The sequence below is a fragment of the Dipodomys spectabilis genome, unplaced genomic scaffold, assembly GCF_019054845.1.
Source record: "Dipodomys spectabilis isolate Male_0828 unplaced genomic scaffold, ASM1905484v1 ptg000260l, whole genome shotgun sequence".
NCBI classification, from domain to species: domain Eukaryota; kingdom Metazoa; phylum Chordata; class Mammalia; order Rodentia; family Heteromyidae; genus Dipodomys; species Dipodomys spectabilis.
In genome coordinates this window covers 2256880-2272100 of record NW_024870937.1, presented here as the reverse complement: position 1 = coordinate 2272100, position 15221 = coordinate 2256880, and the positions used below count along the sequence as shown (strand labels likewise).

Sequence of the window (15221 nt, the reverse complement as noted above, 5' to 3'; positions counted from 1 at the left end):
TAGCATGAAATTAGGAATACACTAGCTATATGAAATACGGTACAATAATAGGACTGCTTTTTTCAGTCTAGTTAGAGCTAATACAGTGCAATGTTTACTTGGCTAATGAAGGCTGAAAATTTAGTTAGGTCAGTGACTACCTGCATATCTCACAGCAAGACAAACTAATCCAGACTTGAGTCAGTCTGATCTGTAAATATCTGTCTGTCTATCTATCTGTCTGTCTGTATTAGTCAGTAGACACCATTGTAGGAGAACGAACTAGAGAATTCATACCTTTCATATATTTACCTGTCACTGTAAATGACAGTTGAATTCTCATTTCCAGGACAAAGTGCTTCTAGACAAACTTTTCTATAGAAGGAAAAACTTGAGAAGGCTATTTCCCTATGTTCCTACAATGGTCTTGAGCTCTTGGACTTAAGTGATCCTTTCCCAAGCAAGCTGGGACTAAAATGGGGTGGTCCAGTGTTTATGTAGTCATAGTTTCCATTGTCAATGATATCATCTGAAAACTTGACCTGCTATGGTTTGGAATGAGACTTGGATCTTCTGGCCATTGGCAGATGTACCAGTTTCTTGTTAGGCATGATTTGTTTTTTTCAGGACACAATTCTGAATTTGACTCTTTAAGGATTCTTCATTCCTGTGTAGCATAGAAGAGCTCAAAATTCCCACATTGCTTATTTTCTCACTATCTTCTGCCTTTATTTCCTTAGTGTTTTCAGGGAGTATAATGATGTTATCAGCTTGCTTTAATTTTCTACCAAAGCTGCTGTGATACTAGGCACAGCCAAGAATCCATGGAATCCTGAACACGCTGCTCTGGCTTCAAGTCTGACAAACACTCCAGGGAACCTTTGTACCCTGTGTTTGAACATAATTATATTCAGAGGCCTCGTGGTCCAGATCCAGCTCCCAAGGTCTTGCAGGCCCTAGGTGATTGTCATAAGCAGAACCACCCAGTCTGCGACTGCCCAATACATATCAGATTGGCAATTTTTTTAAAAAAAATTGCAAGTCTCATTTTTTTTACATTGACATTGATATCATTTTTATCCTTGTTATTATTGATTCAATGATGATGGTCTCAAATAACCATCTCACTGAGTTGCTGTGGAAAGGATTTTATCGCAAAATAAGAAAGCTGCTACTTCCCATAATCTTCAGGCTCAGCAATTTCTTCAGGGTCCTCTAGAGTGTTGTGCTTTTCTCTGCCTTCTCAAAATTCTTTATTGGAAACATACTCCTTCCTTGGAATGACTTAGATCATCCAATTTCTAAAAAATGTCATCAACATTGTTTGAACCGCTAGGAAATGTGTTCTTAAAAATATTTTATTGTTATTATAAAGGTGATGTACAGAGGGGTTACAGTTACATAAGTCAAGTAAAGAGTACATTTTTTTGGGCAATGTCATCCCTTCCCTCCTGCTATCTCCTAGTTTTTCTTTCCTATCCCCACCCACAAGTTGTATATTTCATTTTCAACATAGTGTCTAGTGAGTACCACTGCTGCATTTGTTGGAAATTTGTACTTTCAAGCAGGGAACAAGAAAAGAAATGCTCTACACTGGTTGTTTGACCACAGCTTTGGCTACTTTGGACCTTTCTGCCAGGGTCTTGATGAAGGCCAAAATGCAGAATTGGAAGAATTAGAGGCATGATGTCTGTTAAGGCTGCGTGTTATGGAGCAATAAATCTGACTTTGTTTAGGAAGAAAGGGACTCCGCAACAAAAAGACTTTACACTAGGTACAAGCTAAAAAGAAAAAGACTGCCCTAGGGCTGCCCATTGTGGACAGTGTGGTATGGCCAACATGTGTGATATTCCCCACATATTCACAGTACTTTTTGTAGAGACACTCAAAGCCGCTTCAATGAAACAGGTTAGCCAACTTTCGTCCCTCACCTTGTCCTCCTACAACCAGTTCACACTAACGTAGCAGGAGGGTTTTTTTTTTTTTTTTTTTTTGCCGTACTGGGACTTGAACTCAGAACATTACACTTTCAGCTGGTTTTTCGTTCAAGACTGGTGCTCTACTATTTGAACCACACTTACACTTTCAGCTTTTTTGCTGGGTAATTGGAGATAACAATTTTATGACCTCTTTTCCCAGGCTTTGAACCACAATCAGATCTTAGCCTCCTTCAGAGCATGGATTACAGGCATGAGCCACCAGGGCCTGGCTAGCAGGAGGGTTTCGTATGCCATCGTAACACTCAGCTTCTGTGCACTCATCAGTAAAATTACCACATGCTGAGCACCTTGGTTTGAGCCATTCAGCATGGTCCCTGCCACAGTGAGTTTTTTCCATCCTGATAAAAATAGATGAAATGGACCACAGATAAAACAGAATGGGTAACAGTGGGCTCCAGGGCCCACTGGAGGCAAACACTGTATTTTTACCCCCCCATTCAGCCCACCTTGTTTACACAGGGCTTGCATTGGTGCTCTGGACAAAAGTTGTTGTTTTGTTGGTTTTTTTTTGCTGGTTGTGGGGCCTGAACTCTGGGCCTGGGCGCTGTCCCTGGGCTCTTCAACTCAAGGCTAGTGCTCTACCACTTGAGCCACAGGATGCAGAGCACCAACATCAAATACAGTGAAAACAGGGGTTATACCATGGGGGAAGAACATACAAAGAAACAAAAAAATCACATGGTACATTATAAATACGTTAGAAACAATAGCAAGAAGGGAAAAAACCACTTGTGTCCCTATCTTGGGGTTCATTTCACTTAACATCATTTTATCTGGTCATACATACATAGCTTTTGACCTTTTCTGCTTGTCCAAGACCTATACTAGTTATTGCAAATAGGGGAAACCATGGGACTTATGTTTCTTTGGGCCTGGCTTATTTCACTTAATATAATTTTTTCCAAGTCTTTCCATTTCCTAACAATGGGGCAGTGTCATTCTTTCTGATGGAAGCATAGAATTCCATTGTGTGTGTGTGTGTGTGTGTGTGTGTGTGTGCATATACATATAACATTTTCTTGATCCATTCATCTACTGAGGGGCATCTGGGTTCGTTCCATATCTTAGCTATGGTAAATAATGCTGCAATAAACATAGTTGTGCTGGTAGCTTTAGTATGGTCTTGTTTGTGCTCATTTGGGTAAATGCCCAAAAGTGGGATTGCTGGGTCATAGGGGAGCTTTATGTGGAGTCTTTTGAGGAACCTCCATACTGCTTTCCAAAGTGGTTGAACAAGTTTACACTCCCACAAAGAATGCAGTAGGGTCCAAGGACAAAAGTTTAATCGTCTCTCAAGTATTTCTTTTTTCTGCTAAGCTCTAAACTTGGAATTCTTTTTTCTCCTCTTCATTCCAAGACTAACAATATTATATATCATGATCTTGTGAAGGCAACTTGGTACAAAAGCCTTTATATCTGATGCTTTCTCCAGGGATAATAACACAAGGACACTTCCTCTGGTAAGCAAATAGAGCTGAATCTGTTGTGCTTGAAGGCCTAGTCAGCCCAGGGGTGCTCCTCTTCTGTACAGCCAGAATTGTCATCTGACAGTCAGACCGGCTCATTTCAGACTCTAACTCCAAAGGCATAATAATACAGTTTTTTTTTTAAATCCATTAAACTGCTGGCGCTGTTGGCTCACAATTGTAATCCTAGGTATTCAGTCAGAGATCTGAGGATAGTGGTTTGAAGCCAGCCCAGGTAGGAAAGTCTGTGAAACTCATCTCCAATTAAGCACCAAAAAAAAAGCCAGAAGTGGAGCTGTGGCTCAAGTGGTAGAGCATTAGCCTTGAGCAAAAAGCTCAGGGACAGTACCTGGACCTGAGTTCAAGCCCCAGGATCAGCACAAAAATTTAATAAAAGCTACCAAACAATGCTTACTCCATTCCCAGGAACCTTAATGAGCATATGTTGTAATCCCTTCTCAGTCTTCCTACTTCATTCTCCTGAGTGCTGGGATTACAGGCATGTACCACTATTTTCAGCTTCATTTTCTTAATCTTGATCTTTGTCCTGGAACCAAAGGGTTTTATGTAGAAAACTCATTGGGTTCTTGAGTCAGAGAAAACTATGTTCAAATCTCTGTACTGATATTACTAGCTGAGTGAGTTTTCTAACCTCAATTTTCATATCTGTGAAATGGGTATAATAGGTTATGTACTGAGGATTGGAAAAGAGAATCAGTGTGAATGTGTTTGACAAATGGTCTCCTGTTCTGTTTCCCTGCTATACAGGGACTGAACTGGCCTCGTGTTGCCATGTAAGATGAGGGACTAGAATCAGTATTCTCATTATTGGCATATGATTTGGGGAGGAAGTGTGCCATATTCTTTTCAGGTCTTAGTTCATGCTATTATTCAGCCTAGAGCAGTAATTCTCAACTTTGCCACATATATGAATCACCTGGAGGATTTGTTAATACACAGATATTGCTCAGCACACACTTAGAATATCTGACTCTGTAGGTCTGGGGAAAGGTCTGAGAATTTGCATTTCTAACTATTTCTGTATGATGTTGGTACTGTTGGTCTAGAACTATAGTGGTGTGTGTGTGTGTGTGTGTGTGTGTGTGTGTGTGTGTGTGTGTGTGTGTGTGTGTGTATGTGTGTTGTGTTTGTATTAGGACTTGAACCCAGGGCCTCATGCTCTTACTTAGCCTTTTTTTACTCAAAGCCAGTGCTCTACCAAATGAACCATATCTCTACTTCTGGTGTTTTAGTGGTTAATTGGAGATAAAGATCTCTCAGATATATCTACCTGGGCTGACTTGAACCAAGACCCTCAGATCTCAGCCTCTTGAGCAGCTAGGCATGAGCCACTGGTGCCTGGCTCTAGTATCACATTTTGAAAACTATTGGTTTAGAATGTTTAAATTTAAAATAATTAATGAACTAATTAATTTATCAATTAATTTTTTGTAATACTAGGGCACTACTCAGATCCTTGAGCTTGTTATATAGTCCCTCTACCACTTATTTTACTCTTCCTTTTCTTCTGTCTAATTTCTGCTTATCCCTTCAGGTTTAAATTCCGATTTTGTTTCCTGAAGAAAGTCTTTCTTAAGCATCTTTTATGCTCTGTGCCCACCCGCCCACCCTCCCTCCCTCCCTTCCTTCCTTCCTCCTTTCTTCCTTCCTCCCTTCCTTCCTTCCTCCTTCCTTCCTTCCTTCCTTCCTCCTTCACTCTCTCTCCCCTGCTTTCCTCCCTTCCTTATTCTCTCTCTCTCTTTTTTTTGTTTGCAGTTCCTGAGTTTGAACCTAGGGCCTTCACTCTGCACATCCCCAGCCTCATCCTCTGTGATTTCAAAGACCTTTCAACTTGCTCACTATTAGGACTTAGTAATTGTCTAGCCACCTATCTGTGTCCCCCACTAGGCAGTATTACTTGGGCAAAGGGACCATGTATGTCCTCGCTACTGATGACTTACTTCCAGCACCTGGAAATAAGTTCAGTACCTGCTGATAGTGGGTACTCAGTAGACATTTGTAGATGGAGTAAGCCAAGCATTGGGTAGCTGGAACCTAGAGACTCATGAGGGTAAGAAAGGCAAAGGGAGTAAGTTCTAACAATAGTCAGCAGCCAGGAAGTCTTGGGATTCAATGTTAAGGACTTTAGGAGGAAATAGTGTATAGGGACTGGACTTTAGAGCTTGAGTCTGGCTTATGGAAAAAATTGGTCATAGAGTATAAGAGCCAAGGGCTGGGAAGGTGGCTCAGTGGTAGAGCGCTTGCCTTGCATGCCTGAGGCCCTGGGTTCGGTTCCTCAGCACCACATAAGCAAAAAAGAAAAAACCTGGAAGTGGCGCTGTGACTCAAGTGGTAGAGCGCTAGCCTTGAGCTGAAGAGCTGAGGGACAGCGCCCAGGCCTAGAGTTCAGGCCCCACAACCAGATTCCCCCCCCCCCCCCAAAAAAAAAGAGTATAGGAACCAATGTCATAGAAACTGAGTGGGGACTGAAACTCAATTTCTTTCTTTTTTTTGGTGTATGTCTACTGGGATTTGAACTTAGGACTTTATACTCACTAGACTGGCCATACCTCCAGGCTTCTTTTTTCTTTTTGTTTGTTAATTTCTAAGTAGTTGTACAAAGGGGTTTCAGTTCACTAGCCCTCCTTTTCCTTTTTTCTTTTTTTCTTTGGTCGGTGATGGGGCTTGAACTCATGGCCTGATTGCTGTTTTTGAGCTCTTTTTGCTCAAGGCTGTGCTCTACCACTTTGAGCCATAGCTCCACTTTCCATCGCTGACTATTTAACTTTTCTGCCTAACTTGGCCTTGAACTGCAATCCTTCAGATCTCATCCTCCTGAGTAGCTAGGATTATAGGCATGAACTACTAGCATCCTTCCTCAATTTCTAATTAAAATGCTTGATCTTAAACAAAACAAAACAAAATGTAAAACAACCAAAACTTTAGAAAAGAATTTAAAATAGTGATTTCATTCTTATTTGATGGTCCAACATGTGTATGTGTGTTATTTCATGTACACTTGAAAAGTTGTCTCCTATTGAGTGATGTGTTCCATAATTGTCAATTAGGCAAATTGATTAAAAGCATTGTTCAAATCTTTGATATCTCTACTGATTTTCTGTAACTTTTTTGTCAATTTTTAGTGAAAAGTGTATATAGTTCCAAATATAATTCCTGAATTGTATATCAATGATCGTAATTTTTGATCAACTGATCACATGCTTTCCTTTATCCTTTTCTGAGGTTTTGGAATCTTCAGTTTAGTATTATTGCCATTTCAGCATTCCTTTTTATGAAATGATCTTATTGAAATAAGAGTTTATGACCAAACAATTGACCAAATTAAAGACATAATTCAATGTTTTAAAGTATATTATATTTTGTAAGTATTACAAGCTAATTTTAGAACATTAGATTGTCTAGTTTTCTCTTGGTGTTTGTATAGTATAATGTTTTTTGCTATTTACTAAAATTATTTTATTAACTATTATTTTATTTTTAATTTGTATAATTATGTTTATTATAAACGTTGTTACTTATAATCTTTCCATAACTTTCTAGATAAAATGAGTTTATTGTACATAGAATATAGTTGAGTCTTTTATATGAAAGGTGTGTGTGTGTGTGTGTGTGTGTTTGTGTGCTAATACTGGGACTTGAACTCAGGGCTTGGATGCTGTCTCTGAGCTTTTTTTATTCAATGCTGGCACAGGTCCACTTCTGCTTTTTTGGTGGTTAACTGGAGAAAAGCGTCTCATGGACTAATTTCTTTCCTTGGCTGGCTTTGAACCTTGCTCTTTAGATCTCAACTTCTTGAGTAGCTAGAATTGTAGGCATGATCCACTGGCACTAGCTCTCTTGATTTCTTTGTGTGTGTGTGTGTGTGTGTGTGTGTGTGTGTGCAGATCCTGGCACTTGAAATACACTTGGGTGCTGTCCCCAAGCTTTTGTTCTCAAAGCTGGTACTCGACTACTTGAGCTACAGCTTCACTTCTAGTTTTCTGGTGGTTAATTGGAGATAAGAGTCTCATGGACTTTCCTGTCCATTTAGCTTCAAACCTTGTTCCTCAGATCTTAGCCTCCTCAGTAGCTAAGATTACATTGTGAGCGATGGCTACCTGGCTTGACTTTTTTTTTTTAATTGAGTATTTTATCTGAAAAATTGACATTTAATTTGTGTCTTTTTTGCCTTATTTTTAGTGGCTGCTAAGATTTCAATATTAATTTTTTAGCCTATTTTCAAATAATCTGTTTCTTTGTGTAAAATAAAAGAAACTTCAGTGTGGTTGTGTGTTCTTTAACAACAGGGATACATTCTGAGAAATATTTTGTTAGGGGATTTTTGTCATTGTGTAAACATCTTAGAGTGTACTGTAATTGTATGTGTTGTATTTTTATATGACTACCAGTGAAGAAGGTGTGTGGACATTGATATCACATAAACATGTGAGTAATGCATTACATTACAGCACTAAGATGATTGTAGGCAGGACTGTACTTCCAAAGTTCCCTGGACTTGCTTAATCATCAGACTTATCACAGTATCATGTGACAAGAATTCCTAGGGGAGCGGGGCACTAGTGGCTCACGCCTGTAATCCTAGCTAATCCTAATCCTCAGGAGGCTGAGATTTGAGGATCATGGTTCAAAGCCAGCCCGGGCAGGAAAGTCTGTGAAACTCTAATCTCCAATTAACCACCAGAAAACAAAAAGTGGTGCTGTGTCTCAAGTGGTAGAACACTCTTTTGGAGCTGAAGAGTGCAGGGACAGTGCCCAAAGCCTGGAGTTTTAAGACCCACAACCGAGCAAAAAAAAAGAAAAAAGAAAAAAGGAATAGTCTGTGAGATTGTTACCTTCAATTAACCATCAAAAAGCCAGAGGTGGTGATACAGCACAAATGGTAGAGCACCAGCTTCAAGGAGAAAAAGGCAATTGAGAATGTCTTTGTCTTTGTCTTTAGTTCAAGCCCCAGTACTAGTGTGCGCACATACATATACACACACATACTAAAATTCCTAGGTGATAGAAAATTTTCAGCTCTTAAAATCCTATATGGTTACTGTCATGTATGTGGTTTTTTTTTAACTAAAATGTTATTATATGGCACATTTGTATTCTCAAAATTTGCCCTTTCTGTCATTTGTGCTATTTATTATTGTTATATATTCTACTTCTATGTATACTATATGCACTATTATACTTATTACATTTGCCTTAATTACCTTTTATAGAAAGGTAATGAAATATGTTTTTCATATCTTCTCACATATTTATCATTTTTGGTATATTTCACTTATTTTGCAAATTTAAGGGTCAATTTATTATCATTTTCTCTTTGCCAGATAAATCTTTTTTTCCAAAAAAAATCTGAGTTATATTATAGTTTCACTAGTGACAAATTCTCTCAGTTTTTGTTTGCCTAATAAAGTATTACTTCACTTTTAGGTATATTTTTACTGAATAATAAATTCTAGGTTGTTTTAGTTTGGTTTTGTTGTACTTGTACAACTTTAAAGATGGCTAACACTGTTTCTGAAAAGACATCAGTGATCATTTAGTTTTTTTTCTCTTCATGTAATGTGTGGGTTTCCTCTTATTGCTTTTCCTCCAGAAATGGGATTTTGTGTGTGTGTGTGTGTGTGTGTGTGTGTGTGTGTGTGTGTGTGTGTCTGGAGGTTTGTTGGGATTATTTTGGTCTATGGATTTATAGCTTTTATTAAATTTGGTATTTCTATTTAATTTTTTCTGTCATTCTCCTATTTATTCATCTGTACTCCCATTGCATATGGGATAGTCCACATGCTCTTATCCTATAGGTCTTGAGTTTCTGTAGATGTGTTTCCCTTTCTGGATAGGTTCTATTACTATTTCTCCACATCCCCTGATATTTTCTTCTGTATTGAGCAACTAGTTGTCTATTCCTTTAAGTAAAAATTTTTATTTCAGACATTGTATTTTTTTCATCTATAGAATTTCCATGTGCTATTTGTTTGTTTTGTGCCAGTATTAGGGCTTGAATTCAGGGCTTTGTTATCCTAGCTTTTCACCCAAAGCTGGCTTTTTCCTCTGGTTAATTAGAGATAAGAGTCTCTTGGATTTGTCTGCTTGGGCTGGCTTGGAACTGTCCTCAAATCTCAGCCTTCTGAATAGTGTAGATATAAGAATGAGCCATAAGCACCTTGCTGATTCTTGTGTTTATCTTGTAGTTTTCTCTACATTGTGTTCACTTTTCTATTCATGCTTGAACAAAGCTATAAAAGCTATTTTAACTCCTTTTTCCTCCAATTTCTTAATCTCTGACATTTCTGATTTTTTTTTTTTTTTTTTGGTGTGTGTGCAGGTCCTGAGGGTTGAACTCATGGCTTTGGTATTGTTCCTGAGTTTCTTTTGTTCAAGGCTAGCACTCTACAACTTGAGCTACTAATACTTCTGGCTTTTTCTGAGTAGTTTACTGGAGATAAGAGTCTCACGGATTTTCTTGCATGGACTAGCTTTGAACTGCGATCCTCAGATCTCAGCCTTCTGAGTAGCTAGGATAACAGGCAACCAAAGACCAGCTTCTGAGCTTGTTTTAAATGGACTGATTTTTTTTCTCCTGGTCATGATTTAAATTAAAAGAGTTCTTTGGCGTGGGCAAAGAGGTAGTGCCACTGGCCGAGAGATAGGTGGATATTGGTGTCTCCATGAGCTGCATAAGGCTAGGTTTGAGAGACACAGTATGGACTGTTGCATTCTGGTCTGGCCTTGACAAGGATGCCCCTGAAAGTGTGCACTGTGGGTTTGGGAAACTGGGGTTCAGCACCTGCAAGAATAGTTGGTAATAATGTCAAGAAACTACAGAGGTTGTTCTCAAAGATGTAGGTCTTTGAAATAATGATCAAGGAGAGAAAACTGACTGACATTGTAAACAATGACCCACATATTTGTAAAATATTTTTCTTGATACAAGCTGCCAGAAAATGTGATTGCCAATCCAAATCTCAGTAAGGTTGGCAGGATGCCGTCTTGCTGATGTTTTCCACCTCTCCCCCACCACAGGTACTTACTTTATTCATAGGATCTGTGATAAGATACAGGCAGGGCACCCATGAAGGTCCTGGGCATAAACCTAGTCAAAGACATTGACAAGGGCCAAAGGTGCTGAAGCTCATTGCTGACCTCCACTGCCAGAAGATAGTATCAACATCAGTGTGCTGAGGGACCAACTTTGCCAGCAAGGTGACTGCAGAGAAGGTCTGTGAGGCCGTTGCAGCAAAATAATGAATTATGGCCTTCTCTTCATAGAACTTCTGCACACTCCAGGTTTTCAAATTACTGCAGACTCAGTGAAACCTTGTGATCCTCTTAAGAACACTGTCAGCATGGGAACCACGTACCGAGACAGCCTTGACTACAAAGGCAATACCAAGACTGCCACCATCCATTGAGACCTCATGGAAATGGTTGCTTTTGCCAGGATCTTCTGCCAGGGCTAGATGCCCATTAACATCTTCCTGGAGAGCTGCAGAGTGGCTGACCTGACCCCCCACCTGCTACAAAAGGTGGAATGACAAGTTGGCCAAGGTCTTTGCTAGAATGGAAAGACCATTGATGAACTGGAGAAGGAGATACTGAATGAGCAGAAGCTTCAAGGACCCTAGACCTCTGCTGAAGTTTATTACATTCTCAGAGAGAAGAGATTCATCTACAAATTTCTGTCCTTCACGGTAATATATTAGGTCTGCTTTGGAGGCAGACAAGGTCTCAGAGATGCTGTCCTGTTCCCAGAGCCTTCCAGGGCTCATCTGAAATCAATTGCACAGCAAGCTGGGAAAATTCTGCCTCTGCCATTTTAGGTTCATGGATAAAGGGAGATTTAGCAAATGATATTTGTTTGGCTGTATTCCTGTCTTCAACATGTAAGAATTATAGATTATAAGTTGTTTTGGAATTGTGATAAGCAGTTTTTTGGCCATGATGTACTGAGTAGCAACTAAACTTACATTTGAACATATGTGTGATCATCTTATTGTTTTGTGGGTGTTTTTGTGAACCAAAACCATTTGTTTAGTCATATTTGAATTTTCCCTCTAGAAGACTCCAACTATCTCAGTTAAAGCTCTTAGATATCATTTGTATGTATTTGTGTATGTAGGAATTATTTCTTCTTTTTTTATGATAAACCTATCTAGCATTAAAATGATAGCTATAATAGAAACAATTTTGCACATCTTTCAGTTTTTGATTGGATATTGGATATTTTGCATTTCAACATTTGACAGTTGTCAAACTTATGCTATTTGTGTGTGTGTGTGTGTGTGTATGCATGTGTGTGTGTGTGTGTGTATGCACAAGCATGCACACATGTGCACCAGTCCTAGATCTTGAACTCAGGGCTTGGGCTCTGTCCCTGAGCTTTTTTGCTTAAGGCTAGTGCTCTACCACTTACTTGAGCTACAGCTCTACTTTTGGCTTTTGGTGCTTAATTGGAGATAAGACTCTCATGGACTTTCCTGCCCAGCTGGCTTCAAACTGTGATCCTCAGATCTTAGCTTCCTGAGTAGCTAGATTACAGGCATGAGTCACCAGCACCTGGCCCTATATTACGTTTAAATACCCAAATACCAGTGTTTTTGCTGGGTTCCATACCAAGTTCCAGGCCAGTCTGGGTTATATTGCAAGATCTTGTCTCAAAACAAAAAGAAACAAATGAAATGAAGCTGGTGGGAAAGGAACAGTAGGCTTTAAAGCAGTCTGAGAATCTTCAGGAAAAACTTAAGATACAGAATACTCAAGTGAATAAGAGTGAAGTAGGAGAAAAAGAATCTGCCTATGCAGATATTGTACAGTTTTCAATACTGAAAGTTCCTGGATGAACATTGCAGGATGACATGCAAGGAGAAGGAACACAGAGTTCAGCAATCTTTCTGAGTTCTAAACATAAATCAAAGTTTTGGAGTTCAAGCAGGTAAAACTTGTGGTGCAGAGTTAAGAGGAGGTTGTTGAACAGAGGGAGATCTGGGTAGCTAAAGCCTGCTATTGGTATTTGGTAGAACTTGAGGCCATAGAAAAGCTCATCACAGCACTGAAGGGTGATCAACTCCTAGAATGTGTACAGACTTGGATCAGTTCATGTCCCATCAGCCAGTGTGGGATCTCAGAATCTCCTGGGCATTAAATAGAGCCCTCAGAAAAGTATCTGCTTAGTAATAGAGATACATTAGTCTCAGACCAAAGGCTTCTCTGGTTTCAAAGGAAGCTTCAAAAGGAACAATTAATTTTAAGTACTTATCTGAATATCAAGAAAAAAAACACTGATTGAGAAAATTCAACAAAATCCAGTATCCAATAATATAAAGTTAACAATGTCGGGCATCCAATAAAAATTTACCAGTATACAAAGAACCTAGAAGATGTGACCCATAGCCAAGAGAAATAAAGATCATTAGAAACAGACCCCAAAATGACAAAAATGAAGAAAATAGAAGACAAAGGTAAAAAACAGCCTTTCTTTTCTTTTCTCTCTATCTTCCTTCCTTTCTTGTTAAAAACAGCTTTTCTAAATATTTTCCATATGCTCAAAAAGAGAAGAAAATAAGAGAAGTGGAAGTGACTAAATCAAGAGTATCCTAGTGCAGAAGAAATACCTCTGAACCTGCAGTCATGACAGTAGAATGAAAAGAGAGAATAAACAAAAGACTAAAAATAAACAGATTTGGGCACACTATAGGAAGTCATTGTAATTGGAGTACTATAAGGAGAAGGAAAAATAAGTAAAGGAATAACATTTTTTAAAATTAGAGGTGGGCTGGGAAGGTGGCTCGGTGGTACAGTGCTTGCCTTGCATGCATGAGGCCCTGGGTTCGATTCTTCAGCACCACATAAGTAGAAAAAAAAAGCCGGAAGTGGTGCTATGGCTCAAGTGGTAGAGCGCTAGCCTTGAGCTGAAGAACTGAAGGACAGGGCCCAGGCTCAGAGTTCAGACTCCAGGACCAGACCCCCCCCCCCAAAAAAAAAAATTAAAAAAATTAAAAAATTAAATACTGATTTTTTTTGGCTTGAACTCCCAGAGCCTCATACTTGCTCAGCTTGTTTGCCTGGTTGGTGCTCTACCATTTATCCACACCTTTAACAATACTGGGATTTGAATTCAAGGCCTTTTGCTTGCCAGGCAGATGTTTCTCCACTTGAGTCATGCTTCCAGAACACTGATGATTTTTATAGATTTTCAAATTCAGACTTTTTGTGTGCTTTATATACTATTTTATTGTATATCTTATTTTGGCTTTTTAAATTCATTTTAAAAAATAGAAGTAATCTCAATTTTATGTTTTTGAATTTTCTTTCCCTCCTCCCCCAAAGTTATTAAGCACTCAGTCTTTTTTTGTGTGTGTGTGGGGGGGAGGGGATTGTGGGGTTTGAACTCAGGGTCTGGGTGCTGTCCTTGAGCTTTTTTGCTCAAGGCTAGCACCCTACCACTTACAGCCACAGCACCACTCCCAGTTTTTAGGAGACTAATTGAAGATAAGAGTTTTTCCTACTTGGTGTGGCTTTGAACTATGATCCTCAGATCTCAGCCTCCTGAGTAGCTAGGCTACAGGTGTGAACTACCGGCTGGTGCACAGACTTGTTTTTCCCCCTTATAATTATTCAGCTTTCATTTATTTATGCAATCATTTCAGAAAATATTTATTGGACATCTACTTTAGGTCAGGTTTTGTACCTTGGAATAAAATCTAGTATTTGATTGATGTATTTATATTTGTGCAAACCAATACATGAGTCGTGACTTATGATACAAATCATATTCCTTACTGGGTGTTGTGGTCAGAAACATTTTAAAACCACTTATTAGTCTGTATAGGTGCTTCACTCACACACACACACACACACACACACACACACACACACACACACACACAAAACAGACTCAAGAGCTCATCAGCACAGACTGTGGAAATCTATTGTTGCCACTGGATGTCTCTACACTGTAACAAACTATGAGGGCCTCACTGTCATCTTAAGGAAAATTGATTGCAAGTACTTGAAACTCACAAACTTACTTATGAGAAGACACAGATACAAGGCTTTTAACAGAACCTAAGGGCTAGAGTCAGCCTCATAAAAGCACTAGAAACAGGTGCTAGAAAACCATCAGAAGCCAGAAGCCATGCCACCTGTCCCTCCTCTATTTCTTTGTGCTCTTATTTCTGTTCTGAGACCGTATCATTCTTTCCTTTCCCTTTCTGTTTTTATCTATTTAGCCTCCCACACATTCTCTTACATCTCAAAGCCTGACTTCAATAACGGGATTCAGTTCCAGATTTTCACCAGAAACAATCTGATTGGCTCAGGTTGGCCAATCAAATGTGGTCAAGAGAGTAAAATCAGTAAGAACAAGTTTGTGAGCCTAGCTCATGACTGTGATGCAAGCTAATGAGGAGGAACCTGAGAACTGAGGATCCTGGTTGAGGCCAGCCTGGGCAAAAAAAAAAAAACTTCAAGATTCTTATCTCCAATTAACCAGCAAAAGGATGGAAGTGGAGGTGTGGCTCAAGTGATAAAGCACCAGCCTGAGTGAAAAGGCTAAGAGACAATGCTCCAGCCATGAATTCAATCTCCAATACTGGCACAAAAAATTAAAAAGCTTATTGCAATTACTCCCATGGGAAAGGACAAAAGGACATTTTTGAGGAGAACCCCCCCAAAAAAGTCTCCTACAACTATATATTGGTGTTTATTGTGAAGACTTTCACAAAGGGAAGATCATCACAAAATAATTCATATCAGTCTTATT

At 39.2% G+C, this 15221-nt stretch overlaps 1 pseudogene; it reads right to left on the bottom strand.

Moving 5' to 3' along the window:
* Nucleotides 1-395: 395 nt before the first annotated feature.
* On the bottom strand, nucleotides 396-10869 carry LOC122125091 (annotated as a pseudogene).
* Between the last annotated feature and the right edge of the window lie 4352 nt (nucleotides 10870-15221).